Below are 24,618 nucleotides of genomic sequence, written 5' to 3' on the forward strand. Positions count from 1 at the left end.
GAACTCGGTGAGTCACCGTACGTAAACTGCATTCTGCGGAGATGTTGCTACTCGCTTCGTGCAATGACTTGAATTAAATTTATACGAAAACCGTTCACGCTATTAAAATACGGCAGAGGGATAAATTATTTTTTATTAGATTTCCTACCTATATGGATAAAAGTCATGATCCTATTCGCAATTGTTACCCAATAAGAGATTGTTAAACATTTCGGAAATTTTTTTTCTGAAAAAAAAAAAAAACTATAAAGTTTCCACCAATATGATATTATAGTTTTTTGTTACATATAACATGAACTATTCGCTCTGGAAATCTGCAAGGCTATTTCACTTCCATCCTGTATACAGCTCGTTTGATATGATCTTTCCAAGAAACGAAATTGAGAGGAGCGAAAGCACGTGGAAGTGTTGAAGAAAGGAAGGGATTACATTTTTCAACAGGCAAGAGTTGTTACAGGAATGAAACAGAAATAAGAAGCTGCAGTGAAGGTTGGCTGTTTACGACCCGCATATATTTTATAACGACATGCTTTACAACATAGATATCAAATGAATCTTGCTGATCCTAATTGAGCATGGTAACGTTCTGGTACGATCAGGCAAGTCAGTGTCTTTGCTGTGCATGATCTGTCATCGACGGAATGATGCTGAGAACTTCTTTATTAGCCGTAGAACGAGAAGTTACACCTTGAGCATGCTTATTCGTAGTCCTACGCGCCTTTCGAAGATCGAGAATCACTAGTACATACATATACATATAGTGTTCTACCAAATGACAGCTCTTTCACTGCACACCCAGCATTCTCCAATCTTCCCTATTTTCTCCCTTCCTCTTAATCTTTGCATACAATCCATATATCTTATGTCTTCTATCATCTGATATCTTCTTCTGTCCCGAACTCTTCTCCCGTTCACCATTGCTTCCAGTGAATCCTTCAGTAGGTAGTTTCTTCTCAGCCAGTGACCAAGCCAATTCTTTTTTCTCTTCCTGGCGAGTTTCAGCATCATTCTTTCTTCACCCACTCTTTCCAACACAGCTTCATTTCTTATTCTGTCTGTCCATTTCAAACCTTGCATCCTTCTCCATATCCACATTTTAAATGCTTCTATTCGCCTCTCTTCACTTCGTCGTAATGTCCATGTTTTTGCCCCATACAATGGCACACTCCGCACAAAAAAAATTCATTAGTCTCTTCCTTTGTTCTTTTTCCAGAAGTTGCTCCTTTTTCTATTAAAAGCTTCCTTTGCCATTGCTATCCTCCTTTTGACTTCTTGGCAGCAGCTTATATTACTGCTTATAGTATACTCCAAGTATTTGATGCTATCCATTTGCTCTACTGCCTCATTTAGTATTCGCACGTTTACCTTCTTTATTTTTCTTCCGAAATCCACGATCTTCGCCTTGTTTGCATTAATCTTCATTCCATACTGCTCACAGCTGTCATTTAGCTACAGTAGCATGTCCTTAGTGTCATCTCCTCTTCTGCTAACAACGCCATATCATCAGCAAATCTTATGCACTTTGTCTTTCCTCCTACTATTACCCCTCCTTTGTTCTGAGAACAGTTCTTCACTAAATCCTCCAAGTAGATGTTGAACAGAGAAGGTGACAAAGCTTATCCTTGTTGTACTTCTCTCATTATTTCACTTTGTTCTAAATTTGCTTAATTTTCTTTGTTATTTGTTCATTTGTTACGCTGTTAATCTAGACTGCGTCTTTGATATTTATTGGTTACCTATGTCTGTAATAATTATTTGTGGTGGATTGTTGTCAAGAGTTTGAATGTGTTGTTCTCGAGGACTGTATTCTTCTATAGGAGTTGGGATCGAGTTTGAATGTGTTGTTCTCGAGGACTGTATTCTTCTATAGGAATTAGGATCGAGTTTGAATGTGTTGTTCTCGAGGACTGTATTCTTCTATAGGAATTGGGATCGAGTTTGAATGTGTTGTTCTCGAGGACTGTATTCTTTTATAGGAATTGGGATCGAGTTTCAATGTGTTGTTCTCGAGGACTGTATTCTTCTATAGGAGTTGGGATCGAGTTTGAATGTGTTGTTCTCGAGGACTGTATTCTTCTATAGGAATTGGGATCGAGTTTGAATGTGTTGTTCTCGAGGACTGTATTCTTCTATAGGAATTGGGATCGAGTTTGAATGTGTTGTTCTCGAGGACTGTATTCTTCTTTAGGAGTTGGGATCATCACTAGCAACTTTCCATTAGGGCCTATATAGAAGTTTAATACGTGTTAGCCTCCAGTTGTCTGGTATGTCTTCCACTTCAAGGTATCGATTGAAGAGGAATTTCCATGTTCAGGAGTATAACGGGTACAGGTTTGTTCTGTGTTCGTTGTCGACCCCGACTGGCCCAATTATTTTCTTTCTGTTAAAGCTTTAGTTCTGTTTCTGTTGATTTTTTTCTTTAGATATGTCTGTGCGTCTTTGCTTCTGGAGGAGAACGTATGGGGAAAGTGTGACTATCCTTAGCTCGGTTCAAGATATTTGTGAAATGTGTTTGTCATGTGTTCATCTGAATGTTAGCCTCAGTGCTGTAAAGGGATTTGGTCTCATCAGTACGGTCGTCTTTTTTCATCCTAGAGAGCTTTTTAGTGTTTTCCTGATGGCGTATAGCTCTCTTAAATATTTGGTGAGTCTAGTCTTCTTTGCTTGACGTAACTTGCTTCTGTCTATAACAATGGGCGTCAAACCACTGTTTTACTTTTCTGTGTCTGACTGGATACAGAGCGGACTAGAGTAAGCGCTGGAAATTTTTTTGTAATTTTTCCGTTGTATTGCACTTTATTACTCCTTGCATTTTGATTTCTTTCTGGGCTTATTTCCGCTATGTTTTTGGTGTTTTCTTCCGGAACCGAGTTGGTGCGCTGCTGTCGACTACGATGAAGGTGAGCCCTGGGGTTTGTATTCTAAGCTGCGCTATTGCAGATGTATATGCCACTGAGTGTCTTCTTATTTTCTGGCTCTTTCCGGTGTTGAATATGAGATACTTTGTATTGTTACTTGTTACCGTTGGATGAAAATTACATCCTTTAATCCTCCTTGTTTAGCAACTTGAATCCTTCCTCAAGGGCTTCTGCTAGGATTACATTCTGCACGTCTTCGCCTGTTTTGCAGTTGAAGTCTTCTACCACTGTCACGGGTTTTGAGGCCTGTTTGTGATAAAGCTGTCATAATTTCTTTTATTACATTTTATTTATTTATACATCTTGATTACACAACTTTTAACACTGTATCACTTCGGAATATGTATGACGAGACTTTCTTGTGTTAAATTCTAACGTACCTTGTTTACATGTTTCGACCTATTTATGGGTCATCCTCAGAACTCATTTATTTAATTCATTGTATTCCATAAATCTTACATCAGCATTGTAGGTTTAAGATGTGTAACAAGTAAACAATTATATTACAAAAATATGCAACAGTAAGCAGATTGGTTTAGTTTACAATCATAAACAATCCGTCAACTCTGCATTTAGGCCTACTGTATACTATATGTATGGTTTGAAGTGTGTGCATAGAATGGTTGTTTTCAATAACTTGGTCAATGTTCTGCCCTAGCTTAAGGCTAATAATAATAATAAAAATAATAATAATACTTACTTACTTACTTACAAATGGCTTTTAAGGAACCCGAAGGTTCATTGCCGCCCTCACATAAGCCCGTCAGTGGTCCCTATCCTGTGCAAGATTAATCCAGTCTCTATCATCATACCCCACCTCCCTCAAATCCATTTTAATATTATCCTCCCATCTACGTCTCGGCCTCCCTAAAGGTCTTTTTACCTCCGGTCTCCCAACTAACACTCTATATGCATTTCTGGATTCGCCCATACGTGCTACATGCCCTGCCCATCTCAAACGTCTGGATTTAATGTTCCTAATTATGTCAGGTGAAGAATACAATGCGTGCAGTTCTGTGTTGTGTAACTTTCTCCACTCTCCTGTAACTTCATCCCGCTTAGCCCCAAATATTTTCCTAAGCACCTTATTCTCAAACACCCTGAACCTATGTTCCTCTCTTAGAGTGAGAGTCCAAGTTTCACAACCATACAGAAGAACCGGTAATATAACTGTTTTATAAATTCTAACTTTCAGATTTTTGGACAGCAGACTGGATGATAAGAGCTTCTCAACCGAATAATAACACGCATTTCCCATATTTATTCTGCGTTTAATTTCCTCCCGAGTGTCATTTATATTTGTTACTGTTATTCCAAGATATTTGAATTTTTCCACCTCTTCGAAGGATAAATCTCCAATTTTTATATTTCCATTTCGTACAATATTCTGGTCACGAGACATAATCATATACTTTGTCTTTTCGGGATTTACTTCCAAACCGATCGCTCTACTTGCTTCAAGTAAAATTTCCGTGTTTTCCCTAATCGTTTGTGTATTTTCTCCTAACATATTCACGTCATCCGCATAGACAAGAAGCTGATGTAACCCGTTCAATTCCAAACCCTGCCTGTTATCCTGAACTTTCCTAATGGCATATTCTAGAGCGAAGTTAAAAAGTAAAGGTGATAGTGCATCTCCCTGCTTTAGCCCGCAGTGAATTGGAAAAGCATCAGATAGAAACTGACCTATACGGACTCTGCTGTATGTTTCACTGAGACACATTTTAATTAATCGAACTAGTTTCTTGGGAATACCAAATTCAATAAGAATATCATATAATACTTCCCTCTTAACCGAGTCATACGCCTTTTTGAAATCTATGAATAACTGATGTACTGTACCCTTATACTCCCATTTTTTCTCCATTATCTGTCGAATACAAAAAATCTGATCAATAGTCGATCTATTACGCCGAAAACCGCACTGATGATCCCCAATAATTTCATCTACGTACGGAGTTAATCTTCTCAAAAGAATATTGGACAAAATTTTGTACGACGTCAACAAAAGTGATATTCCTCGAAAGTTACCACAGTTGGTTTTGTCCCCCTTTTTAAAAATAGATACAATTATGGACTCCTTCCATTTTTCTGGTACAATTTCCTTTCCCCAAATAGCAAGTACAAGTTTATAAATTTCGCTATATAATGCACTCCCACCCTCTTGTATTAATTCTGCTGGAATTTGATCGATACCTGGAGACTTGTACTTTTTCAGATTTTCTATCGCAATTTCGACTTCTGAAAGCGTGGGTTCGGGTATAAATGGCTCAGCAGTTTGTATTTCAATTTCGTCCCGATCATTTCTATTTGGCCTATGTACATTTAGTAGTTGCGCAAAATAGTTTTCCCATCTGTTTAGGATTGATGGAGAGTCTGCAAGCAAGTCACCATTCTCATCCTTGATCACGTTTACCCTTGGCTGATATCCGTTCTTAAATTCCTTTATACCCTTATATAAATCTCAAATGTTTTTATTCTTACTATTTGTTTCTACCTCATTCAGTTTTTCCTTCAAGTAACCTCTCTTTTTATTCCTAAGTGTACGACTTGCTTCCCGTCTTTCATTGAAATAATTATCTCTCTTCTCCTCAACTGAATCCTGTAAGAATTTCAATTTTGCCTGTTTCATTCTTTCTACTACCATGCAACAATCTTCATCAAACCACGGTTTCTTTTTCTTAGTTTCATAATAACCTATGCTCTGCTCAGGTGCAATTTTGATACTATCTCTGATATTTTCCCACACTCTATTAACATCTAATTCTTCCTCAACTTCGTCAGAACTTTCTAAAGTGGCAAACCTATTCGAAATTTCGACCTGATAATTTTGCTTAGCATCCTCATCCTTTAATTTCAAAATATTGAATTTAGTAATATTAACTTGTTGCTCTACTCGCTTGGCTACTGATAATCTTCCTCTTAATTCTCCAATCACCAAATAATGGTCAGAATTACAGTCTGCACCCCTGAAAGTTCGAATATCTACTATACTAGTATGTCTCCGTTTATCTATCAAGATGTGATCTATTTGGTTGTGTGTCAATCCATCTGGAGAAGTCCAAGTATATTTATGTATATCCTTATGGGGGAATGTTGTACTTTTGACAATTAAATTTTTCGATGTGGCAAAGTTGACTAATCTAACTCCATTATCACTACTAATTGCGTGTAGGCTCTCTTTTCCAATAGTTGGTCTAAAAATATCCTCCCGTCCTACTTTAGCATTGAAATCCCCCAATAAAATTTTCATGTGATATCTAGGGAACTGATCAAAAGTATGTTCCAATTCCTCATAGAAGCTATTCTTTATATGGTCGTCTTTCTCTTCTGTAGGGGCGTGAGCATTTATAACTATGATGTCGCACCATCTACCCTTAAGTACTAAATATGATAACCTGTCACTGATAAATTCGACCTTTTTTACTGCTGATTTTATTCTTTTATGAACAAAGAATCCTGTTCCTAATTGGTGATTATTGTTTCCTTCCCCATAATACAACAAGTAATCACCTATTTGTGATATGCCATTCCCATCTAACCTAACCTCTTGTACTCCCACGAAGTCTATTCGATATCTAGCTAGTTCTTTTGCTACTAATGTTACCCCTCCTGTTCTATAAAGACTAATTAAGTTCCAAGTGCCAAATCTCAAAACCTTATTCCTTTGCTGTGGTCGTGCCAGAGAATCAGTCCTATTCCGAGGCTTATTGTAGGGATTCGTAACAAGCTGTTTTTTACGGTGATGGGTTGTTAGCCCTTCGCCCAACCCCCAAGCTGGAGGACCACCCCTTATCGGCTGTCCACGACTGCTTATTCAATATATTCGCAGCTACCCTCCATATCTGGAGGCCGTCTCCTCTATCCGCAACCTGAGGACGCGCCATGCCGTGGTGATAGGGACCCACAATACATGGATAATAATAATAATAATAATAATAATAATAATAATAATAATAATAATAATAATAGTCTATTAAACACAAATGTGTACAATTTCAGTCATTTTTATATGTTCTGGAGGCCTGGCTCGAAACCTCGCAAAGTGAATATGATTATCGAGTATAGAGGGAAAGATGATGATAATAGTGATGCGAAACAGTAGAACCCCGAGAAAAACCAATCGCACCCGCCTTGTCCACCACATATTCCTTCGTGAATCAAGCGGATGGAACATGGGTCGCCACGGTGGAAGGCAGAGAAGTTAACTACTCCTCCATGGGTGAGGTTAGCTGTGGACTGGTGTAACACGGTAGACCCCCAGTTGTTTTTTTTTTTGTTTTTTTTTTCTGTTGCGCTAAAGATTGTGTCTAGTATCTTCCTGGTAATTCCATTGATTCCATAGTTCTCGTCTCCGTTTATAGAAGTAAGTCATATTTAATTAGTTTATTTCCTGAGTTTATTACATTACATTACATTACTTACTTACTTACTTACTTACTTACTTACTTACTTACTTACTTACTTACTGGCTTTTAAGGAAACCGAAGGTTCATTGCCGCCCTCACATAAGCCCGCCATTGGTCCATATCCTGAGCAAGATTAATCCATTCTCTATCATCATATACCACCTCCCTCAAATCCATTTTAATATTATCTTCCCTCCTACGTCTCGGCCTCCCTAAAGGTATTTTTCCCTCCGGCCTCCCCAACTAACACTATATGCATTTCTGGATTCGACCATACGTGCTACATGCCCTGCCCATCTCAAACGTCTGGATTTAATGGTCCTAATTATGCCAGGTGAAGAATATTATTACATTTCTTTCATATTCTTTCCATGTTCCCAAGTGACTTTTTCTTGTGGGCAACCACTTATTCTCCAGATGGCAGTCCCTAAAGCGTTATTAAAGTGATATGCCTTTCGTCTGTTGTCCGGTTATATAAAAATGAAGATAATTCTGGGACTACGATGTTTTCATAAGTTAAATTATTTATATAGCACTCCTTTTTAATTTGTTTCTGCCCTTTGTTGGTAGCTCTTCACATTCTCTACCCGTTTTTCATTGTCAGTTGTAAACATGCAGTTCGAGAAGTAATGTTAATAAATTATTTTAGAGCACAAGTATAACAGTCAGAATCCCTTAGTAGGAACTAATATATTTCGAAAAGAATGAAAGACTGATTTTCGTCAAAAAGAAAGCAATATTAAGATCGAATGTAACACACGAAGCGCTATATTATTTATGTGAATATGAACCAAATTAATTGCAAGCTCTACTTAAACCTTACTATTTATAAATAAAATTAAATATCTTACGTTTTGGCATTTTAAAGAATATCTTCTTGTGTACAGTCCAGAAAATGAAAATGTATCTTTTTCTTCAAATGTATAAAATAGTACGGTACTTTATTTATATACGCCTTTTGAATGTTATAGTAATTTGATTAAGAGCTGAAGTGTTGCGAAAGGCATAGAACGTATAATGAGGAATTATATAGGCATCACTCCGTGACACCCATTTTTCAACTCTGCGTGGATATGTCACCCATTTTTCAGTTCTGCGTGGATATTATCAAGTGTTGCATCACGTTCCAGGCAGACAAGCAGCAGAAGAAACCCCTCGTCAGTGAATGAGGCCAGTACCATCTTTCCAGCATTCGTGGATGAATGGGCTTTCTGTGGTCCTGGTAGTGATGAATGCCTCCATGGTTTTTCATGCAGTCGGATTATTTTATACGAAGTGCATACATGAACTTATAAACGTTGAGAAACCTGCTTAAACACTACAAGTACCTGTGCATAATCTTGTGTGTTCATCAGTGTACAGAATATTATGGAAGAATAGAACAACATTTTCATAAAGAGCGCTAGTCTGTGTTTCATTGAGATATTCCCATATCTACACAAATACGACCATTATTTGCGATAACCTCAATGTACAAGTCAAGAATTATTTACATACAATATGTGGAAAAAAAAAAAAAAAAAAAAAAATCACAGCGTAACTAACAACCAAGGATTCAGAACTGAACTTCATTAGTATTCACTAAGAGGAATAGATATATGGATATTAACAGATAGTAGAAGTTAAATATAGCATCTGTGGATTAACAGGTAGTAAGAGTTTGTGCAACCCCTGTTAATAGACAGTATGAGTTTAATACAGCACCAATTAAATAGCAAACAGTATGAGCTCAATCCAGCATTTGTGAGTTAACAGACAGTAGGAGTTCAATTTCTCAACAGTCAGTCAGTGTTCAATACAGCGTAAGTCAGGAGTTCAGTTCAGCACTTCTCAACAGACAGTAAGAGTTCAATACAACACCTATCAATTAACAAACAGTAGGACATCAATACAGCACTAATCACTTAACAGCTAGTAAGAATTTGATACAGAACCAATCAGTAACAGACAGTACAAATAGGAATTCAATTCGCACTTCTCAACAGGCAATAAGAGTTCAATACAGCACATGTTAACTAACAAGCAGTAGGAGTTCAGTTCAGCACTTCTCAACAGAAGTAAGAGCTCAATACAGCACCTATAAATTAACGGGTATTCTTTTCATTCATAGTTTTCTGTCAAAGGGCAGGTCTTTCGCTGAAAATCTAGCATTCTCCAATCTTTTTGCTATATTTTACATTCCTCTTAGTGTCCACATATTATCCATATATCTTAATGTCGTCGATCATCTGATATCTTCTTCTGCCACGAACGTTACTCCCGTTCACCATTCCTTCCAGTTTCTTCTTAGCCAGTGACCCAGCCAATTCCTTTTTCTCTTCCTGATCAGTTTCAGCATTATTCTTTCTTCAACTAATCCTTCCCGCACAGCTTCATTTCTTATTCTGTCTGTCCATTCTTCTCCATATCCACATTTCAAATACTTCTAGTCGTTTTTCTTCACTTCGTCGTAATAGCCATGTTTCTGCCCTGTACAGTGTCACATTCCACACGAAGCACTTCACTAGTTTATTCCTTAGTTCTTTTTCCAGAGATCCGCAGAAGATGCACCTTTCAAATAATAGTAACAGTTCAGTACAACATTCATTAACAGAAGTATGAGTTTAAAGAAGCACCTTCCAAGTATTAGTTCAGTACAGCACCTGTTAACAGACCTCAAAACACAAGATTATTTAGGACCAAATTAAAGAAGTACCTAATTTCTCACGCTTTCTATTCTGTATCCGAATTTATGACATTCAAACAATGGAAAATGAGATTTCAGTACAACACTTTTTGACATAAGTATGAGTTTAAAAAGCACCTTTCAAATAATAGCGTTCGTAAGCACCCAGTAACAGAAGTATGAGTTTAAAAAAGTACCTTCCAAGTACTAGACAGTGAGTTTAGTACACCACCTTTTAATAGACAGTAAGGGCCGTATTCATAGACATTCTTAGCGCGGGTTTCCGGTGGATGATCAGCGAACTAACGTTTTTCGTATTCATAAACCAGTATTAGCGATATGATATGATATGAATCCTGTACAAGTAACCAGTCGATAGCCAGGGCTAGTTTAGCACGCTCATAGCGCGGGCTAGCGAAATATCTATGAATAGCACCCTAAGATTTTAATACAGCAAATATCAACAGATAGTAAGAATTCATTACAACAAATATCAACAGACAGTGAAAGTTCAGCACACAACTTCTTCAGCCTTCTCATAAAACCGATTTAAATACAAGTACATTGGGTAGCTCAGTGCCAAATAAGAGCTTATATTTCTTAGACTTCGGTTCGCTCCCGGATATAAGTAGCCTGGAATGATACTGCGTTGAACCTAGTCGAAAGATGAAAGTTTCTCTTTTTCCTCACTCCGTCAACATACTTTGAATTTAATTTTCTTCTATTTTAATAGAAAATAAGACGCGGGTTGTAGTTAACGTGGCATCAAACAGAGATGCTCAGGCGGGGAACCAAACAGAGATGATTAGGCGGGTTAAATTTTATCCTTACTCCGACATTACCTTGTAACAAGAAATATTTAGAAATAAGTTAAGAAGCAGAAAAATAAATTCAGTGGAAATATTTACCCACTCAAACACGAATGGTACTAGAAAATTTTAAGTAAGTTACATCAACCTATGAGCAAACAACATTATAAAGATTACATCTCATTATCTAAAACCATTTAATATCATCAAAGACCCAAAAATATTTCCCGTCTGTACTAAAAGAAGCAACATCGGCACACATGTGAAATGTTTACAGTAAATATGAGAATTGTATTTAGTCTAAAACGCAAACGGCAGAAGTTAAATCTCCTACAATTGCTAGTACTACATTTATTTATATCAAATTATTGAGATCAATGGCTGAATAAACTTGCATCCTCCCATTATTATTATTACCACTACTGCATAGTGCCGCCTGTCAATAAGGTTAGCCTACTGTAAAACTAACGTGCGTTCGTAGCTCTGCCGGGCCAACTAAAACTTTCAAATTTGAAAATCATACTTTCAATAATTGTTCCTTTTAAAATTATTCATGTTTATTTTTCATTTCATCATTCTTAATTAAAATTTTTCTTGTTTATTTCATCATCCCTAATTAAAACTTTCTAACACTTGTTTATATAATTTATGTTATAACGGTCCGGCCGAGCTACGAACGCACTGTACTACTTCTACTGTTTCCACTTCTGCTGCTACTAACTACTACTTATATTACTATTTTCTACTGATATTACTAGTTCGTCTACTATCCCTACTACTACTCTTACTACTACTGCTTCTACTACCCCTACTACTACTACTACTACTACTACTACTACTGTTACCATTATCTACTGCTACTACTGCTTCTATTACCCCTACTATTACTGTTACCATTATCTACTGCTACTACTACCCCTACTACTACTACTACTACTGTTACCATTATCTACTGTTACTACTGCTTCTATTACCCCTATTACTACTGTTACCATTATCTACTGCTACTACTACCCCTACTACTACCACTGTTACCATTATCTACTGCTACTACTGCTTCTACTACCCCTACTACTACTACTACTACTGTTACCATTATCTACTGTTACTACAACTTCTACTATCCCTACTACTACTGTTATCATTATCTACTGCTACTACTGCTTCTACTACCCCTACTACTACTACTGTTACCATTATCTACTGCTACTACTGCTTCTACTACCCCTACTACTACTACTGTTACCATTATCTACTGCTACTACTGCTTCTACTACCCCTACTACTACTGTTACCATTATCTACTGCTACTACTGCTTCTACTACCCCTACTACTACTACTACTACTACTACTACTACTACTACTGTTACCATTATCTACTGCTACTACTGCTTCTACTACCCCTACTACTACTGTTACCATTATCTACTGCTACTACTGCTTCTACTACCCCTACTACGACTACTGTTACCATTAGCTACTGCTGCTACTACTGCTTCTACTACCCCTACTACTACTGCTGTTACCATTATCTACTGCTACTACTGCTTCTATTACCCCTACTACTACTATTGTTACCATTATCTACTGCTACTACTGCTTCTACTACCTCTACTACTACTACTACTACTACTACTACTACTACTACTACTACTACTACTACTACTACTAGTATTAATTTTCCTTTATTATTTTTCATCATCATAAACTTTACCTTTAGTTCTTTATTACAATTTCCTTGTTCTCATAATTTTCTTTCACATTTTCCTTTGTCTTCTTCGTCGCCATTGTATCTCATTAGAACCATCTTTCTTTTTTTCCCTCCTCGTTAATTTTTCCCTTCTCCTACGTGATCTTCTTATGTTCTACTCTTTTTGTTCTACGTCTATTTTTACTTGTGTTTCAGCAACGTGGCAGCTATGAGTAACAGAAAGAGCGATACGCCGGCACATTCACTGTGGCTGCTGAAGTATGTGCATTCCACTCTGGATCACTTTGAAGCTTGTTCCAGTCATTTAATTTTTTTATACTGCAAGTGCCCTCTAACACCTTGCAACAACATCAGTTTTAATCTTGTGTGGGAAGGGAGGACATTCACCAATTTATTTATTGTTCACAACGTGTAAATATTGTTGTCCAGAGTGCAATGTACACACAAATTTACAATAAGTGTACACAAATATATTGCACGCGAGCGCACTGTGTAAAGCCCCGGATAAACATTCTCATATTCTGACTTAATTTATTTTATCTTCATTTCGTGTTGATGCTACTGGTAGGGAAGATGACAGGTATAGGAAATAGTAAACTTCATGCACTCTGCATGTGGACAGTCGGAAACATAAAATTAGCTGTCACGTGCTGGTTATAATGCAACCATTTTTTTCGGATTAATAGCGTATTTTACAAAGATTTGCGTTCCAGTTTGATGTGTCTTACATACTGTATCTCCACAGTTTACGTGTTATATGTGTAAAAACTCTCCTCTGTGGATCTTGTGCTATAGCAGGGGTCGTCAGCACAGAGCACGCTGGGGCTAGCCTCGCTTACCCGCGGAAAACGCTGTGCACTATAGTGCCCTCGTAGCTGTTAGAGGGTATGCTCTCTATCTTTCTCTCTCTTCCCCCCCCCCTGTTGCACGACAGTGCAAACGGGACGGCACCGCGTACCCTTTGCACATTTCTGCGAGTGCTGACGACCACTGTGCTATAGTAACAGGCAACAAATATCTTTCATAGGATTTTTTTTGCAATTCATATGGAAGCTTTTTGGAGTTCGATAAGTCTAGTAATAAGTAATCGATGATGTTCATAAGAATTTTCAATCTTAATAACTTATCCAAAATATTTTAGATGTCATTATGATTGAATATTCTTATCAAATATTTCACAGGAAATGAGATTGTATTCCGTATCTAGTATTCGTGTGAAATAGGTAGATAGGTAGTTGTTAGGTAGGTACAGCAACGAAGAACCTACAATTTGTTAAGCAATATAATAATAATAAAATAATAATAATAATAATAATAATAATAATAATAATAGTAGTAGTAGATAGGTAGTTGTTAGGTAGGTACAGCAACGAAGAACCTACAATTTGTTAAGCAATATAATAATAATAATAATAATAATAATAATAATAATAGTCCACACCTGTGGAGTAACGGTCAGCGCGTCTGGCTGCGAAACCAGGTGGCCCGGGTTCGAATCCCGGTCGGGGCAAGTTACCTGGTTGAGGCTTTTTCCGGGGTTTCCCCTCAACCCAATACGAGCAAATGCTGGGTAACTTTCGGTGCTGGACCCCGGACTCATTTCACCGGCATTATCACCTTCATATCATTCAGACGCTAAATAACCTAGATGTTGACACAGCGTCGTAAAATAACCCAATAAAATAAATAATAAAATAATAATAATAATAATAATAATAATAACAACAATAATAATAATAATAACAGGGTCTAATAATAATAATATTGTTCAAACATGTTTCTTTTTTCACTATGAGGAACAAAGGTATAATATGCACCTGCGCTATATATTTGTTCCTAAGCACAGCAGAGAAATAGCATATTATAACAACGTGTGTTTCTTATCAGTTTCATATGAGCTGTTCAGAGCAGAAGTGGTGTAAGTCAAAAATGGGTAATGAGGGTTGAAGTAAACATTCTGTAAAATACAACGCAAAGTAGTAATTAATATTGTTTATTTAAACTATTAGTAGTTAGTGGATAGCAAGAAGACCATATTAATTGCTGCTTTGCGCTGTATTTTAGAGAATTTTTATTTTAAACCTCATTACCCGATTTTGACTTACACCACTTTTGCTCTGAACGGCTCATATATGAATTGAACTTTCAAACTGACAGAGACTGAAATTCACATAAAAGAATATTTTATGTACGAGTATGTCTTATATGTATCGAAATATCAAATTTGGTTTGCACATTTATTCAGTTATTTCTCTGTCTAATCTTGTGAATGAGGATAGTCATTTATTTTAATAAAGTGATTTTGCGGAAAAAGAAATTGGAGTGGTGAAACTCCTTTTTAAAAATAGTTTGATGTGTCTGCAACTAAGAAATGAAATTACAGGAAGAGAAAAAAAAAAGTTGGCTCCAGTTTTGAAGCACAAATCAAAGAATGCAGTAATAAACGCAAGAGAGAGCGAGCGAGAGAGAAAGAGAAAAACAGAGCTGTCAACAGCTCAAGTCTTAGGAAATGGTAAAGCACTAAGTCTGTTAAATACCATTTAAAAGAAAACAAACGTTGATTTCTAAATCATGTAAGCAGAACGCGAGTATTACGCATACTCAGGTATTGAATTTGGCACTAATATAATTTCACATCACGCACACGACTTCGAGTTTAATTCGTTTAACATTTAAGCGAGGAGTGGTCCATAAATCTCCCTCCACCAAGCCGCACAAATTAGAAACTAACATTTATTTCCTTTCCAAGTTTAAAATATTTTACTCAGTAGTCTGTTTTGTGTGCAAATGAAATTCATAATAAAGTAGGTTTTAGTAATAATTATTTGTGGAACAATTCTAAATTATGTATGAACTATGCGGGATACATAACTCTTTAATGGGAACTGTATGACTTTCTTGAAGAATTACAAGTACTATTTCAAATGAATTACACCGCAATTTGCATCAACTGTTTAATATCATTACCAATAATGTGGGAGAAGTGCATCTGGATGAATGTTGATCCCTGTGCATATACTTTGTCTTTTGTGCGAGATCGTGCGTATTTGCTTGGTTTCCGCACAAAACCAACCCGCGGTAAGTCTAAAATTCCACACTCAGTATTCCCAACCTAACACACATAACAATTTCCCTCTTCTTACCGCTTAAGTGCACATTGATTTTACTGCTTTAGGCTTTTAACATATTATTTTTAGAGACGTTCAATATAGTAATAATTATAAATTGGAAACTTACCATTGCAATTTCACCTAAATTGCACTGTTAATTATTGTTTTTAAATATTTGAAAAAATTAAGTAAACTCTACAACTCTACTAAAGTTATGCAAGTAACATTAAGGAAGCCGTGAAAAAATCAACAAGATTTATAGACTGGGGGGAAAAAAAAAGACAGATGTATATCACGGCCTGCTGGAGTAAAGTAAACACAGAAAACATTTTAAAGCAACAATGTTGAAGATAGATATTTTTGTTTTGGAAATTTGCCGTCATTCGACAGAAACCAAGATGGAGATTTCATTGCAACTAATTAGAAATTCCTCTTTCAGGTATGTAATAAACGATCTTCGCACAAAATAATGTACGATACACGAGCAGTATGTTTTCTTTCAATTCTCGGAAATTAAAAAAGCTCAACTACGTTTCGCTTTTTCAAACTCTTCCTCGAACATGAAAACTTCAACATACCGCTCTTGTAACGTATATTACTATTACGCGTACAAACTAGAGATGAGATAGTAAATGTCACTCAAGGTCGCTGAGTGAGAATAAAAATAATTCTAACTGCAATTTTTTTCGATTTTAATTTTTATGCAGATCCAGGTTCATTCTATACTTATGTACTTAAGGAACCCGAAGGTTCATTGCCGCCCTTACATAAGCCCGCCATCGGTCCCTATCCTGAGCAATATTAATCCATTCTCTACCATCATATCCCACCTCCTTCAGTTCCATTATAATATCCTCCCATCTATGTCTCGGCCTCTCCAAAGGTCTTTTCCCCTCCGGCCTCCCAACTAACACTCTATATGCATTTCTGGATTCTCTCATACGTGCTACATGCCTTGCCCATCTCAAACGTCTGGATTTAATGTTCCTAATTATGTCAGGTGAAGAATACAATGCGGGCAGTTCTGCGTTATGTTATTTTCTCCATTCTCCTGTAACTTCATTCTTCTTAGCCCCTAATATTTTCGTAAGAACCTTATTCTCAAACACCATTAACCTCCGTTCCTCTCTCAAAGTGAGAGTCTAAGTATCACAACCATACAGAACAACCGGTAATATAACTGTTTTATAAATTCCAACTTTCAACTTTTTTGAGAGCAGACTGGATGACAAAAGCTTCTCAACCGAATAACAACAAGCATTTCCCATATCTATTCTGCGTTTAATTTCTTCTCAAGTGTCATTTATATTTGTTACTGTTGCTCAAAGTTATTTAAATTTTTTCACTTCTTCAAAGGATAAATTTACAATTTTTATATTTCCATTTCGTATAATATTCTGGTCACGAGACATAATCATATGCTTTGCCTTTTTACTTCCAAACCTATCTCTTTACTTGCTTCAAGTAAAATATGGACATTAATTGAAAACCACATTTTTTAAACTTCAGAGAATTGAAATCGTTGCTAAAAAAAGTTGAAAGTGCTATCGCCTTGTTGAGCCAAAATAAAAAGGTTCTATTTGAAAAAATAATCAAGTTAGGGAACATGGGATTCGTATCACATACTTGGTATTTCGAAGATCTTAATTTTTTTTAATGTAATTATGCGTCATACTACGATATTTTACGATTTGTATAATTTATTCTTGTTCATTGTAAGGTAAAATAGTGCAGTGAGCCATTGAGAAAAATCATGTAATAGGAATATTATCTTATATGAGTTATATGATGAAGGATCGGTGGAGCGAAGAAAAATTCTCTCCGGCACCGGGATTCGAACCCAGGTTTTCAGCTCTACGTGGTGACGCTCTATCCACTAAGTCACACCGGATTCAAATTTCGATGCCACACATCTGCGACACAGTGCATGAGGGTTGCCCACTAAAAGGCTGAGAGGATTCAGTTCGGCATCGGAATTGGAATCCGGTGTAGCTTAGTGGATAGAGCGTCAGGACGTAGAGCTGAAAACCCTGATTCGAATCCCGGTGCCGGAGAGAATTTTTCTCCGCTCTACCGATCCTCCTCATATGATAACGCAGAATTCCTGCACAGAAATATCATATGTACTTCAGGAAATCGCAATAATATTATCTGAGTTAGCTGTTTTGATTGTTTACTAGTGCTGCTAGAGTGAGGTAGATTTCCTGCTTTATAAAGCGAGCGTATGCAATGGACACGCAGAGTAAGAAATGAAGCTGTGTTGGAAAGAGTGAGTGAAGAAAGAATCATGTTGAAACTGAACAGGAAGAGAAAAACAAATTGGTTTGGTCACTGGCTGAGAAGAAACTGCCTACTGTAGGATGCACTGGAAGGAATGGTGAATGGGAGAAGAGTTCGGAGCGGAAGAAGATATCAATTGATAGACGACTTAAAGATATATGGATCGTAATATGCGGAGACAAAGAGAAAGGCGGGAAATAGGAAAGATTGGAGAATGCTGGGTTTGTAGTGAAAGACCTGCCCTTGGACAGAAAACAAACAAAGAATGAATGAGTTAGGCACGGGATTCTCTCAAAGTTGAGGTTAGTAAGTTGAAAGTTCATAGGTCTTCTTGGAAAACTAAAGCAAGCAAAATCTATGCCAGTAGGAAAACTAAAGCAAGCAAAATCTATGCCAGTGCTTCAAGACAAACAAAAATGTATTCAGTTTATGATAAAATGGATGAGAAAAGTGGATACGGGGCATTATTTTTCTGTGTTTCAACTTAACTGAGAACAATCACTAACGGCTGGGTGCTGTGTTTTCTTATTTTGTGCCATTGTGAAATTTTACTTATGAAAAATGAAATTTATACATGATGTGCTGTTATTTAAGTTACCGTTCATTCATAGTTTTAAATTATTTACTCCTGAAACATGACCTAAGTTGAAATTAACAGTGAAATATAGCTCTTCTTTTGGTATTAAAGTTTAATTTTTATTAGTGTTTTATTTTATGTTAGTCTCTATTGAAAATGTAACAGTGTTGTTGTTTGTCTTTAGTGAACTGTCCAAAAGACGGTCTTGAACCTCACAAATGATATCAAGAAGGCACCACTTAAGAAGCAACTATGCCAGATTCAGAGATAAATCTTAGATTTCTGAGCTCAAATTAACAGTTATATCTGATTTAAAAGAGATCACAAGTATTTTTTTTATTATTATTTGCACTAATAAGCTATTAAATATGGAGTTTAAAAAAGTTTCTAACTACAAAATATCTTAATTAATTTGAGATATTTAAGAATAACAAGGTTCGATCTGCAAAGTGGCACTTAAATGTAGTCAAATTACAGTTTGAGGGAGATACGATGATAAAACGTTAAAAAAGAGAGCATACCCGTACCTAAATTTAGGACAAGTTAAATTTATTATCCGAATATATTTAATATTTCAATTTATAATCAGACCTCAGAGTTGTCTCGTGTAAAGTAAGATTGAATGCAGCTAGAACCCTTTTACTCTCACCCAGCGAGGTGGCGTTTCATTTCGGAGACTACACAGATTTATACTATAATTACAGTATAACACAAACCGCTCCCCTTACAGCAGAAGGCGTCATCCAGGGGGGAGCCTCTTCGGCGTGATCACTCCAAATATACGAGCGAGGGACACCGCGAAGCATTCCTACCTGCACCCAGAAGCTGTCCTCACTCGACCAGAAAGTATCATCCATTTGGTGTCTTCATCCTCTCAGAGGCACAGTCGTGAACGTTGTATAGAGAAACCGTTGACTGATGGTCTCCATTACTCATGAACGAAGCTTGTACACCTTGCCCTGAAACTATAGTTTTATGAAGTGCAATGATATGAAATGAAGAGAAGTAGTGTTAAATGAAGAGCTTTGATGAAATGAAACAGGAGAACCCGACGAAAACTCTCATCCTTCATCACAATCATCACACCAATCGGCGTCGGTCATCGAACTCGAATTCATGGAACGGTAAGCTCTCGCCCTTAGCACTGAAATATTGATGGCACCGTTTAGGACTGCGCTGGGCATCAGGAGCGAATCCAAAACTCTAAACGAGGACGCTTAATATTCATCCGTCACAGCATCAACGCTGCGCGGTGTTCGGCGGGGAAGAGAGGGGTTGAAGAGAAGTCATATGGCTCCCCGTGAGAGAGTAGAATTCGCTCTTGGTGCCCAGCCCTGGTTTAGGAGATACATCTGGATTTTTACGCTTGGCACGTAAAAGAGGATTCTGTATGATTGTGCGTATTTTAGAAATTGATTCGCCTACTTTTGTTGTTGACGTCAATGCATAGTAGACTAATGCATTTTCGGTATGTGACTGTAATTTGCGGCAAAATTTATAATATAAAGTGATCGGCAAAAAATTTCACTCAAACTCCAGGTTTTTTAAGTTTAAAAATAAAATTAAAAGAAAGGGGGGGCGGACGCCAAAATTTACTTTCCCAAGGTGTCGATGACCTAAACCCAGGACCTGAATATAACTTATGTAATTAATTTTTCATACATTGCACACAGTTTAACTATGCGTTCACTGAGGCGTAAACTAATTTTTAACAATAACACCACTCTGCTACACTCTGCCACCTTCTCTGGCCTGAAAGGTCAAAGCTTTGAAAATTCGCAGTTATAAATATGTCATAAATAATTATATTTCTAATAATAATCAGTTTCAGCGTTTTTCGCTGATAACTTTACCACCTCATTTTAAATTTATCATACGTAATAAAAAGGACGAAAATATGCTTACTATATGGCCGTTCTTGAGGCGTCTCTCCAGTCTTTTATAGTACTCGTAAAATTAATGTCCAAAACCATTTTTTTTCTTCGGTATCAGGGAAACTGAAAATGTGTATTTCCGCGTAAATCTCGCAGCATCACATTGTTTTCTCTCCATACTTGGTATTATAAGCCACTAAGACGCGTCAAGGGATATGTTCCAAATGTCCATTATACGGCCGCACTTGTCGAGTCAGTGTCAAATCACTGCAGAAATAGAGTGAGAGTTCCTTACCCATTTGCCGCACAGTACGGATGTGTCGTGAAATTTATGCATCTCGAAACAGGTGAAGAAATATTCATGGACTAATTTCTTACCTATCGGAGGAAAGGGCTCAAATCCCGCTTCACCTTGAATTTAGAACTTGTGTTGTGCAAGCCCGTGGTCCAGGCAATACAGAGTTTTTCTCCGGGCACTCCGGTACTCCTATGACATCCCAAAAATTCTTCTTTATCATCATTATTAATACAAATGCAACGTAGATCCACCGCATGTGGTGCACTGTGGATAGTCTGAAGTTGTCTGAGATTTCCGGTACTAGCGACGTCTATGAGCACGCTCGTAGAGTCGGGGCGTAAAACGGCAAGTTAAGGGTCCTCCCATTGGACAGAAAAAAATCTTCTCGTGGCGAGAACTGCTGATCTGTTCAGAAATTGTATTCTGGTTATTGAACGTTCATGTATGTAGAGTGAATAGGCCTACATAACCTTCGGTATCTTGGAGACTCCTGCCTAAATAGTTACATAAACAAAACGTCAACTCTCGCTCATGTAGCTAAATTAAGGTGTGTACGTATTCACAACATTGTGATAAAATTAAAGGACGTTGCTAAGTACGCTGGTCTTTGTGTCATGTGAATTATGATTTTAGTAAACATATTCGGTTGTGAGTAAACAGCAGTAGAATGCTCATCGGCGGATTTAGTCTATCAATTTGTGGGGGATTTCAATTTGTTTGTACCGGTACATATATAATAATATAATAGTAATATCTAAAATTATCTTTCACATCTATAAAGTCACTATTTCTTTCCCTTCTACAGTGACATTATTTTGATAGTAAGTTACAATATGTTAATAAATAAAAATATTTTCCAGCAGTTAAGAGTACAAAACTGCCTCTCAGCATCACATTTTATGTTTTTATTTAACTTTATATCTTGGGCGTTTTTTGATTTTCTAAGGAGCTGCTGTATTTAACTAAACTCTCTTCAGTATTGCTTCAGTTTTAGAAAATTCATTAGTCCTATCTTCTTCTAATCTTTCTATAGTATCTTCTATCAATTATCTACTACCACCAAGTGTAGCATCAGCAGTTTTAATGTGCTTGCTTAAAACTTCAGTGAATGAGAGGATTTCATTAAAAACAAACGATTCCTTGAAACTAGTTATACTACATTAATATTTTAAAATTCAATAGCTTCTATGGAATATTCATCTTCATTTTTATTGAATTAAAATCTTAGTGCTGGCACTACAACACCATAGTATTTAATCGGCAATTCACAGGTGCAGGTCTACTTTGTTGTACTCAATGAATTGGTTTCAAATGGTTTTGTCTTCAGTAACTCTGTCACATTTTTCAGAATATCATGATTGAAAGGTTTTGAAAAAAGTACATGCAGTGATTGAAAGGAATTGGATAATATTTTCTTAAGCTTTCATGCTTTTACAAGTACCGATATGTGATTCTACAGCGTCACTTTGTGTGCATAGATGTATGTACTGCATCAGGGTGCATTTACCCGATTTTAGTTTGCAGTCCTCCAATGTTACCAGACATTACTGCTACACTATCATATGTTTGAACTATTATTGTCATTGGCAATTTGTCAATGCTTTGATAATTAAATAATTTAAGAAATGTTTAAATCAGATAAGTAGTTCGTTTGTTTGAGCAATCAATGAATTTGAGAAATCTTTAATGAAAAGTGAGTTCACCGTCTACGTAAGGAATACAAAGCGATAGTTTCTCATACCGAGTCTCATCAACCAAAATAGCACAAATTTATCAATCTTTAACCTCAGTAATAACTATTTCAAGGAAAATTGCAGAAATTGTGTTAATCATTTCATTCTGAATAGTTTTACTGCAAAATACAATATTTTTATTAAAACTTTCTTTGAACCAATAATGCTAGACAAAATCTCGCAAAATTTAAGAACTTACCCATATTTTTCTCTCTTTCGTTTAAACATGTATTTTAATGTTAAACCTTTTAGTCCAAGAAGCATCGTAATGCCAAAAACTGTTCTCGACTACTATAGATTCCTCTCTCCTTTTTTCTTTATGTATATACGAAATCATGTACATGACACTTTCCTCTCCTTACTGGATTCATGCATTGCATATTTTTCCATAGCTGCTGAGTATCTCTTATTTTTTTCGTTTTTATCAAGTTTTTCTCTTTAATTTTTTTTTCTGTTTCTGAAACCAGACTTGACAAATCTACTTTCGGAAGAAAAATATTTCTCTAACGTTCGGCAAGCTTAGCAGAACACTTCATCCTTTCTTTGTTATTATTCTAGCCAGTGATATTGCTCAACTAAATTTTAGAAAATAAACTGTTCTGTTTACCGAATTGTGACAATTAATAAGAACTTAGCATTGATCTTATTGGTGAAGAATTTACGAATATCATTCAAGTTTATTTCAAATTGATCATGAGTATCATTACTGAGTATCGCTTCTGCTGAAGTAGTATGTCAGGAGAAGAATACAATTCACCTGCAGATAGAACAACCTCCTGGCCCACTGTTACTTATAGTTGTAATAGTATCAGTGTAGTAGAAGTAGTGTCACTTTTTGTTCTCATATTATGGTTTTGAAACATTCTGATAAAAGTTTGTGATAGCTTATGTTTCATATTATAAAAATGTTTCTGACATTGAAGTACTGGTACTAGACTATTACCAATATTTTAAAATAAAATTTTAAAAGAGGCAAACAGAAAATATGCCATACCTTTTATTCTAATAACTAAGGTTTGCATGTATAAATTCGCCATATATTAATCATTTATGACATTTATATTTTAATACTCACAGCAGTCATAGCGATCAAAAGGACAAAAGTAGATTAATTTACCATAATTCACACACACATAGATGCCACTTTAAATCAAACACAACATTCACTGACACAGACTCACTCAACAATTGGCCAAACTCAACTGTTCTAATATTTGAAATTTAACCTGAAGAAATAGAATAGTTAATTGATTCTTGAGTTCGAGACTAAATGTAAGAATGTACCTAAGTAATGAAGGAAATGATTGGTATGTGAATTAACCTGTCTTGAATTAATAATGAGAAAGGAGTAATATTAGTGGATGTAGTGTAAAGAATTTTTATATACGATTCAGTAAATGCAATAAATAATTAATAAAACCTACATTGTAATGCCGTTGCTTCTGCAAAATTGCAAGAAAACTATAGCACGTATGGCTATGCGAAATATTTAATTCGATCCGTTATTAGGTCAAGAATGTTACAAAAATACTTAATCGTAAAAATTTTGACTTTGATCATTCAAAAATTGAAAAATGTATCATATCAATAAATGATCGTCTCTAATGAAGTCATGACCCACAAATTTATATCTTTAATTTTCGCTGTAACGATCGTATGAATTGCTATGCAACCCCTCCAATTACGTACATTGATCATTTTGTTGAATGTAACAAATGAGCATCTATCAACAGCAAGATAATGATAAACTGTTTACCATAGATTATTTTTATACTAATTGAAACGCCATTAATTGGCTATTACAGTCATGAAGAGTTAAAACTGAACCGAACTTTATACTATTAACGTATAAAAATATTATTGAAAGGGTGTTGCTTCAAACAATCACAGCCGTTTTGACCATGTCAAGTCACTTGGCATACGAAAATTGGCATACGGATATTTGACATAAGGTACTCAAAATTGTGAGACATATATTTGGAATATGTTTATTTGGCATACTACGTTTTCATTCACAAAAATTTCGTATACAATAAATTTGGTATACCTTAACAAACAGAAATAGAATGAATTTAATAAATTTGGTATACCTTAACAAACAGACATAGAATGAATTTGATATGGTGCGAAATACAGGCACAGTAGTAGTATTTACTCATAGATTAAAGTTATGACCACAAGCACTTACATAATCTAAAATTCTGTTATTTTCCTTGTATTGCTGGTAATTCAG

General features: G+C 36.1%; 1 protein-coding gene across 2 annotated transcripts in view; it reads left to right on the plus strand.

Annotated features, from left to right (window-relative positions):
• Window positions 1-24,618, plus strand: part of LOC138701470 (protein doublesex-like) — a 1,083,736-nt gene that overhangs the window by 752,449 nt on the left and 306,669 nt on the right. The window contains exon 5 of one of the 2 annotated variants that reach the window (XM_069828361.1): window positions 8,458-8,726. The exons of the other annotated variant lie outside the window; for it this stretch is intronic. The gene's annotated coding sequence lies outside the window, so the exon portion shown is untranslated. Of the gene's footprint in view, window positions 1-8,457; window positions 8,727-24,618 lie in introns of those variants that run through there. 2 annotated transcript variants of the gene reach the window in all.

The sequence above is a fragment of the Periplaneta americana genome, chromosome 6 (assembly GCF_040183065.1).
Source record: "Periplaneta americana isolate PAMFEO1 chromosome 6, P.americana_PAMFEO1_priV1, whole genome shotgun sequence".
NCBI lineage: Eukaryota > Metazoa > Arthropoda > Insecta > Blattodea > Blattidae > Periplaneta > Periplaneta americana.